The sequence below is a fragment of the Tenrec ecaudatus genome, chromosome 16 (genome assembly GCF_050624435.1).
Source record: "Tenrec ecaudatus isolate mTenEca1 chromosome 16, mTenEca1.hap1, whole genome shotgun sequence".
Classification (NCBI taxonomy): Eukaryota; Metazoa; Chordata; class Mammalia; order Afrosoricida; family Tenrecidae; genus Tenrec; species Tenrec ecaudatus.
In genome coordinates this window covers 25,965,743-25,974,800 of record NC_134545.1, presented here as the reverse complement: position 1 = coordinate 25,974,800, position 9,058 = coordinate 25,965,743, and the positions used below count along the sequence as shown (strand labels likewise).

The 9,058-nt window shown below is 47.9% G+C and overlaps 1 non-coding gene across 1 annotated transcript; it reads left to right on the top strand.

Moving 5' to 3' along the window:
- Window positions 1–778: 778 nt before the first annotated feature.
- Window positions 779–922, top strand: LOC142430112 (small nucleolar RNA SNORA48). The gene has a single exon (XR_012780583.1). It is a non-coding gene; the product is annotated as a small nucleolar RNA SNORA48 (small nucleolar RNA).
- The last annotated feature ends 8,136 nt before the right edge of the window (window positions 923–9,058 follow it).

Genomic DNA, 9,058 nt, shown 5'->3' with positions numbered 1-9,058 from the left:
TAACCATCCCCCCCCGGGGGGTGGGCAAACACAGAAACCGTGGGTGAAGGGAGACAGCGGTTGGTGTAAGATATGAAAATAATAATGATTTGTAATTTATCATGGGATAACAAGGGTGAGGGGGTGGAGTGGGAAAAAGGGCTCAAATAGAAAGTAAATGTCTCAACCATGATGATGTCAGCACCTTTAATTGACTGCCTCCTCCATCACCTGTGATGTGAAGGTTTTCTGGGGATAGGGGGGTGGAAGGGGTCAGTAAGAGATTAACCAAATAATTGCCAAATTACCGTCATTACTAAATTACTCTACTTTGCTTACCATGGACTTCATCCCATCTTCATTAGGGAGATGAGGTGAGATGATAATTTACAGACTAGTGAATAAATCCACAGCGATCCACAGACCTCTTGCTTATTGGGTAACCCAAGCCTGGGCCTGTCTGTCTACTAGCGGAAAAGACCCCTGGCGGCCATGATTCAGGGACATGATTCAGGGATGCTGTTGGTTCCTTTTAAACATTTACATGACCCATTTTTGGCCAAGTACCGCGAACTCATTTCAAATAGTTTAAAAGTTAACTGAAAACAGACGATGTGTTTGCGAGTCCTGGTTTTTTCTGTCTCCCTGCCGCAGTTCTGATGACTTGAGGTAAAATCTGAGCGGAGAGGGCTCCCGACAGATAAGAAGCAGCATGCGCTTCTTGGTGAACTAGGTTTGGGGTTCGGTTTAAAATTGTAGTGCACTGTGGCGTCAACATCTGTTCTTAAGATCAGAACCCATCCCCTGCCTATGGACAAAGAGACACCTGATTAGTGGTGGTGCTCTTATATCAGTCAGGGGCAGAACAGACTGGCAGCCCTTTGTTCATCCTAGCTTGATGCCTAGATCGTGGCCAGAGCTGTTTCATGCCTAGGGCACATTTATAAAAAAAAAAAAGATCAGAACCTTGGGCTTCGGATCCATCGATGGTCCTGGTTCAGGAAAAAGAGCCAAGGAAAACTCTTAGTTGGGAGCTAAATGTCACGGGTTAAGAGTCAGGTGTTAGTGGAAAAATTAAAAGTTTAGGGAATGTAGTACTTAACGTGCTATGATTGGAGTTGACCAGGCAGGGGCTTATGTTTTATTAGGTATAATCCTAGTGGAATAGTTAGATTTTGTTTTTTCTCTTCTAATTCCGCTAGCTAGAATATACAGTACAATTTAAAGTCTCAGTGGTGAAAGTGGGCATGCAAGTTTGACTTGTTCTTGATATGGGAGTGATTGCACCATCATGGCGTAGTGGCTATGCATCAAACTGCTAACAGCAAGGTCAGCAGTTCGAAACCACCAGAGAATCTGCTAGAGAATGAAGAGGTTTTCTACTCCCATAAATAGTTACAGTCTCGGAAGCTGACAGTGGCAGCTCTAGCCGGTGCTATAGGGTGGCCGTACGATGGAATTGACTTGATGGCGGTAAGTTTTGAGTTGGAAGTGTGACATTTGCTGTGGTTTCTTCGTGAATTTGTAATAGCGTATTGGGTTATACCTGTTTTATGTTACATTTGTTGAGTGTTTTTAACATGAAAAGTCAATTTTGTTTAGAATACCTCTCTGTGTCTATCCAGATAATAATGTGTTCATTTTTATTAGGTTTGCATCAATGAGTACATTACAGAGCTTATTTCCTTATGTTAATTCAGCCCTGGGACAAATTTCATATAATGTATGCATACTGTTTGACTCATTTCACTGGCATCTATATCCAAAATCCATGTTTCGATGCTGTCCTGCAATTTGCTTTCTGGCATTCTTGAAGTATTACTATTTGGCATTGGTATGCGTTTATAGAAAGTGTAAGTATTCTGCACATTCGTTGTTGTGTTTTTGTCTATTAACTTGAACTTAAACAACAACACAGTAAAATTGTATTTATTCATACTGCCTGAATATTCTGGTCTTTAACCACCAAAATCTTCTGCTTAAATCTGTTGTGTAATTAGGCTGGAAGGTTTCTCACGGAATCTAAATATGACTCCATCAGCTCCAGACCTTCTGAACAGCCCCAAACCCACTCAACTGCATTTGTCCCTTTCTCTGCCTGGAAGCTGCAGTCCTCCAGCTGACCCCTCCATCTAGAGGACTAAACGATCTACATGTCCCTCACCAGACAAATGCTCATACTTGAGTGACATGTGTTCAGCATGTCATGTGTCCTGTGTGTCCTTTGTCCAATGTGTGCTGTTTCGTGTGTGCCATGTGTCATGTCACCTGTATACTGTCACGTGTCAAGTGTGTCCTATGCACCCTGTGTCATCAGTGTCACGTTGTCATGGGTGCTGTGTGTCCCATGTCATGTGTCCCATGCCATGTGTCACTGTGTCCTGTGTCATGTGTGCCCTGTGTCTCAGATCAGCTTGGTGACTGATAAGAGGCTGTCTCTCCAGGGGCCCCAACAACAGGTAAATCTTTATTAGCAGCTTCTGTTGTTGGGTGCCACCGAGTGGAGCCTAATGGACAGCGCCCCTACAGGACAAGGTAGAACTGCCCCACGGGGTGTCCAAAGTTGGAATCTTCATGGATTCAGATCACGATTTCTTTCTCCCCTGGGGTCCTGCATGGGTTTGAACTGCCAACGTTTGTTAGTAAGATGTTTTATGGGTAAATTCTTCTTCTATTCCATGTGTCCCAAGCATCTATTCAAAGCCACGGGGTGCCTCAAGACTAGAGACCCTCTAGCAGAAATTTTCCACCCACCTCCTGTCCCCAAACATCTTAAGGACAAACATATGCCTGAAGCCAGGCTTTCAGGTGCTTTTAACAGAGGCATGAATAGGTGTACATATAGATGCACGTCAAGGCCTAGAGGGTGCCCCCAGACTTGGATCACCTCACCTTTGGAACAAGGTGCAGGAAGGGGAGAGAGGGAAGGTGCTAACATTTCCTGGGCTGGATCTAGATGTGGTTGGAATCTTCCCGAACAAAAAGGCATTCACAAATTACATGCATCATTCTGAAAAGGAATGCACCTTGATTATATAAAACGTGAAACACACACACACACAAAAGAAAGCAGCAAATTCAGTCTCACCATCCACACACTCAGAAGCTTCCAGAAGGAACCAGGGGCACAGAAAAGCAGAGCTTTGGTGTCCTTGGAGAAGACATGGGGACCCCAGAAGTAGAGATGGGGACACCCAAAGCTGCTGGATCAAACAAACTCAGTGGACTGCCCACCACATCTCCGCCAGGGACAGCTGCTGGCAGGGAGCCCTCTGAAAGTGTCTCACCAGGGGGACTCAGCCTCCAACCTCAAGGTCCTTCTCCTTGTTCATGCAGATAACCATCTCCAGAGCCCCCCGGGCCTACTGACAGTACAAATATTTATGCCTCTTGAATGGGAAAAAAGATGGAAGCAAGTTCTCCCCAGCAGATGGTCACCAATTAGCCCTCCACAATAGGGGTGTCTGATTTTCTGCCAGCGAGTCTGCAGCAGGTTGGGGAGTGGCTGGTGGGGCTGTGCCCTGACTCCCAGGTAATAGGCCTTTGAGGCCTTGGGATGCTTCCTGGAAAGGGCACCGGCTGTATCTTCAAAATGGAATTACGGAGGCACTTTGGACCCACTTTGAAGATGTTCCCCCTCCCGCTGTGCCCCACTCCGGGCCAAGGGTGGCAGACGGCTTGAGTGATGCGTGTGCATGTCAAGGGGGGAAGGGGGTATGGACCTGGCCATATTCATGGCTGACATTCACTGAGTGCTGTTTGTGATTTCATTGAATCCGCCCAGAAATCCCATTTTGACTAGGACAACCCCAAGTGGAGCTGACCCCGAGGGTTTTCTTGGAGCAATCGTTGTGTGCTTGGTTGCTGGCCAAGAGGTAGGTGGTTCTAACCCACCTGCTGCTTCCGTCAAGATGTCAGACTTGGAAACCTGATGGGACAGTTCTGCTGTGTCCTACAGGGTGCCTGCGGGTGGGAAGACACGTGACAGCAATGGGGTCTGGTCTCTAACCCTTTCTTCTGCTGCATCACGAAGTGGGTTGGAACCACCAATCTTACGGCAAATAGTTGAGCGATACCCATTTAGACCACAGAGAAACCCGTTCCAGAATTTGCTGCTGCTGGTGTCCAGTGATAGCCAGTCGATTTCAATGCATAGCGACCCCATGTGGCAGAGTAGAACCACCCCAGAGGGCTTCTTTGACGGCACTCTGGGCAGAAGGAACTGCCTACTAAAAGCCTGGAAATACAAAGCCACTCGCTGCTCCTAGGCTGCTCCTTGGAAGAAGAGATCTGGAGGTCTGCTTCCATCCACACGACAGCTTGGCAAATCCGACAGGGGACGCTACCCTGTCGTATGGAGTCACATCATTGGAATCAACTCAGTGGCACCTAATTACAAACACGCATCTTTATGAAACATGCCCCCAGGCCATTGTCTGGTGGTTGAAATCATATGCATCACCCAGGGACCTACCCCATCAATTTGATTCTAACCGTGTTAGGCAGGCTTCTTAGAGAGGCTAGCATACCTGCACACAGAGACACCGGGAGAGATTTATATCACAAAAATGCCTCGGCAGGTACGACGTCCATGTCCCATGGGTCAGATGGTAAGTTGCAGGCTTTTCTGACTCTATGTAACATCGGGGGGATTATGAACCCCGGATCAGCCGAAACATCACAGGCTGCAGAGGTGGGTGCATCCAAGGTCAGCAAGTCACATTCCATTGGTCAGAAAAGTCCACCTGATCTCACCTGGCTGTAAGGTCACTGGGAATTGTAGTCTTCCTGTGGGCGGGAAGCATGGATTCTGAAAGCGGTGAATAGATGCTATTGTCTGTCATGAGTCAAAAGTTTGCAGAAAAGTCAAGGCCTAGAAAGGAGCTCTGGTAGTATTGGGCTGCTAATTGCAAGGTCACCAGTTCGAAACCAATGGCTGGTCCATGGTAGAAGGGTGAGGCTTTCCACCCCTATAAATCAGTGGGCAGTTCTGCTCTGTCCTACAGAGTCACTATGAGTCAGAATCGACTCAAGGCTTTTATTTTTGGAAGGACTTGGGATCCTGTAGCTTGGTGGGAGAAGTGGGCAGGGCCAGGGTTAGAAGTACCGGTGAAAGATGGGTGGGAGTCCTGATTTGCGGTCAAGCCCCACTTTACTAGATGCTGACGTCACTCCAGCCACGGCAGAGAGACAGGTTCATGTCAGAGCAAGATGCAGAGCCCTCCAGGAGACTACCAGAGAAACTCACTGACCCTGAAGCTGAGTGTGCTAGTCCGGGTTGACTAGAGAAACAAATCTAGGGAGACTCGTATGTGTGTAAGAGAGAACTTTATATCAAAGAGTAATTGCCTATTAAGAAAACACCCCAGTCCAGTTCAAGTCCATAAGTCTGATATTAACTCATATATCTGATACCAGTCTATAAATTCCTCTTCAGACTCATGTAACACATGCAATGATGCTGAATTCAGGAAGCTCAGTGGGTGAAATGTCTTCTGGATCCAGTGGCAGTGGAAGCATCTCCATGGCTCCTCCAGCTCCGGGGCTCTGGCTCCATCAGCTTGGCTCCATGTGTCTTGTCAACAGGAATGTTCAGCAGGGAGAATGTGTGTCCTGCCTCCAGGGAGGAAGATGAAGCAGAGCATGTATTTGGCCTCCAGTGAGTTATTTATTTATCTCCTTTGTGCCTCCAAATGAGGTCATCAAGCGGTGACCTGATTGGCAGGCTAGACTCCACCCCTTCACAAGTTGACAGGAGATTATGTACTTGCCACAGTGAGAAGCGGCAGCCAAGCCAGCAGGCTCTCCAGAAAAGACAAGGATGCAAAGGCAAGTTGGGAAGAGAAAATAAGAGGAAATCCAGCAGACATATGGGGCATTCTCAGAAAGCAAAGTCAGTGGCCGGAAAATGATTGTAGGTGCCCACAGGTGAAGCCATACAGGGCCGCCCATTAAGGAGCCCCGGACTTTGATTTTTGCCCTGCTGTTGCCATCTTCAAATTCCTGATAAGATTGAAATAAGAGGCCCCACCATTTTCACTGTGCACTTGGTCCTACACAGTCCGTAGCCAGTCTCGAGTCCACAGACACGGCTTTGGTTCTGGATGTGCTGGCCTGGAGGGTCCCTGTGATCAATAGGGGTCATTTTCCAGCTCGATGGGACAGTGAGCAGCAAATGGGTCTGGAGGAAAATGAACTGGGTGGTCTGAAAAAACCAGACCAAACTCACTGCCATCGAGTCGATGCCAACTCATAGTGACCCTAAAGGACAGGGCAGAACTGCCTCTGTAGGTTTCCCAGACAGTAACTCTTTACGGGAGTTGAAAGACTCATCTTTCTCCTGTGGAGCAGCTAGTGGTTTCAAACTGCGAACCTTGTGTATCACAGCCCAACACATAACCACTACATTACCAGAGCTCCTAACAGAGAGGCTTCAGCCCCAACTCTCTTGGGGAACAAGATGGCTGGGAAACAGGCCCTCTGCTGGTGAGAGAGATTTCAACAACGGAGAGTAATGAGCTGGACCGGGGTGTGGTGCTGAGGATGGTGGGGGAGTGAATCAATGAAGCCTGGAGCCAAATGCAGAATAAAGTGGGGGGTTAGACCAGACAATGCTGTCCTCCGGTTGTCCCCCAACTCCTGGTGACCACACACAGGGGAACAAACTGCTGCCCATTCGGTGCCATCCCCACGGTCAGTCATCATAGGGTTTGCACTTAGCTGATTTCTGAAGTGATCACCAGACCATTCTTCCTCATCTGTCTGAGCCTAGAAACTGCTGACACCTGCTCAGCCTCCTAGCAACCAAGAGATGGGGCGGGGCATTTCCCAGGAACTGAACCGGCATCTCCTGCCTGGGAGGCTTCTACCATTCTACCACCACTGAACGGCCATGGCCCCCTCCCCTGCAGCTATATTGTTCTTGCTAGGTGCCATTGAGTCGGTTCCAAGCCCACACCCCAACCCGCCCCATCCTCACAATTGTTCTTATGTTTGAACCCATTTTTGCAGTCACTGTGTCCGTCCATCCTGTCAAGGGTCTTCCATTTTTTCACTGTCCCTCCACTTTACCAAATATACTGTCCTTCTCCAGGCACCGGTCTCTGCTGACAACATGTCCGGACATGTGAGACGAAGTCTTGCCTTGGCTCTAAGGAGCACTCTGGCTGTACTTCTTCCAAGACAGAGCTCTGCTTTTATGTACAAACACCCACCCCAAGAAGCAAATACATTAATATTTTACATTACTAAGACATTGCAAAGGCAGGAAGTACATCAACTCGTCCAAAATGGAAAAGGCTGGGGGACTGTGGTGTGGGATGGCTTCCAATTCCAAAACAGATTCAGACACATCTGGTAAACAGGAGACACTTGACTGCTCTGGGTCAGTCAGAGAGGACTACCCACACTCCTCTGCTCCATACCTCTTGGTCACTCATTTTCTAATCATGGTGTCTTCCAAGTCCTTGACCATCCAGCCAAGCCATTGTCCACAGGATACATTCACACATCTGGTCACTTCTCCTTCCAAACAATATGTGACAGTTAGGTTTCTTGTGCCAACCTGGTCAATAGGAACATGTGGGATTAATCAGGTTGCAGTTTGATTGGAGGCCAAAGAGATCAATGGCTCTGCAAGGCCTGCTCCCCTTGCTCTTGCTCTCTGGTGATGGGACCAGTGTGGTGCTGCTTTAGCTAGTTCTCTGCCTCAACCTGTGTGCTACACTACCTGTGGACCAGGTCAACCCATGGGTCATGTTGCTAGAGCTTGAGGCTCCTTTGAGACCTGCTTCACCACGCTGCCGGTGCGTACATCACTTGAGCTTGAGGCTGGTGGATCCTGTCGCCGTGCATTGCTTGAGTTCAATATTCAATATGGGCCTGCTTCACTAAGCTCCTGACTGTGGTTGCCCCGCTGTGCTATCTGCTGCCTGTGGGAAGACTGCCTGCCTCACCTGAGGGAGGACTCTGCTGTCTGCTTCCTTGAACTTGGACCTGGCAGTGCACATACGCTGAAGGACTTCCGGTATAGTAACTGATCCACAGAAGTGAGTTGAACTGAGTCTTTTGTACTGCTGTGTGGACTATGTACTTGTTACAATCCTTCTTGATATAGATATATATGTATATATATATATATATATATATATAAAATAACTGTCCTGGTTTTGTTTATCTGGAGAACCCTGTCTAACACAGCGAGTGAACAACCAGGCCTCTAACACAGAGAGTGAACAATCAGGCCCACTGCTTGAAGTTCCACTCCTTGGATTTCCCTTCACCACTGTCCTTCAGGAAGATCCCAGGAAAGGTCTGCCGTGCCACGGCTGCCCATTTTCAAGTGCATATTATGTTTGCATATCATGCAGAACCAGCTGTCACCTGAGCATACCTTGTCTCCGTCTCAGTCAACTGATCGTAAGGAACTCCCCTTGAGGTCGCAAGTGCAGACTGGGAGAGAGAAGGTAATATGACAGGAATGGAGACCATGCGCATTAGGGTCACACCCTCATGCAACTCAAGGTCCTGCTTGAGCCCAATCCCATGTATATCATTTCCAGTTCATGGTGGAAGGCTGACGTGCACATCCAACTGCATGTGGGTCAGACAACACACAGTTCATGAGGGGCAGGTAAGACGACATGGCGACTTGGTGGCCCATAGTTAGACATTCTGTCTCTTTTGAAATCCAGTAATTAGCCAAACACTGTTTCTCAAAAAGGAGAGTTGGTTCTGTAGAGAATGGTGGAGATCTGTTTCAGAATCCCAAGGGTCTACACCATGACCAACAGGAGTCTACCAGAGACCCCAAACCTGTACCATAAGGCCCAGTGACAGAGCAGTTTGCACGGCAGCCTGAACCTGTTCCAGGGCCTTTGCTTGTTCTGGGGCCTGCTCAAAACTAGCAGCTTCCAAGTCACTTGTTAAATAGGCTAGAAGAGTTCGCTCATTTAAAAAAAAAAAAAGTTTGCCCAAATGAAGGATATGTTGCCTTCAAAATCCAAAGAGGCCCAAGAGACATTGTGCCTCCTTTTCAGTTGTAGGAAGGCCAGATGCAAGAATTTATCTTTCACTTTAT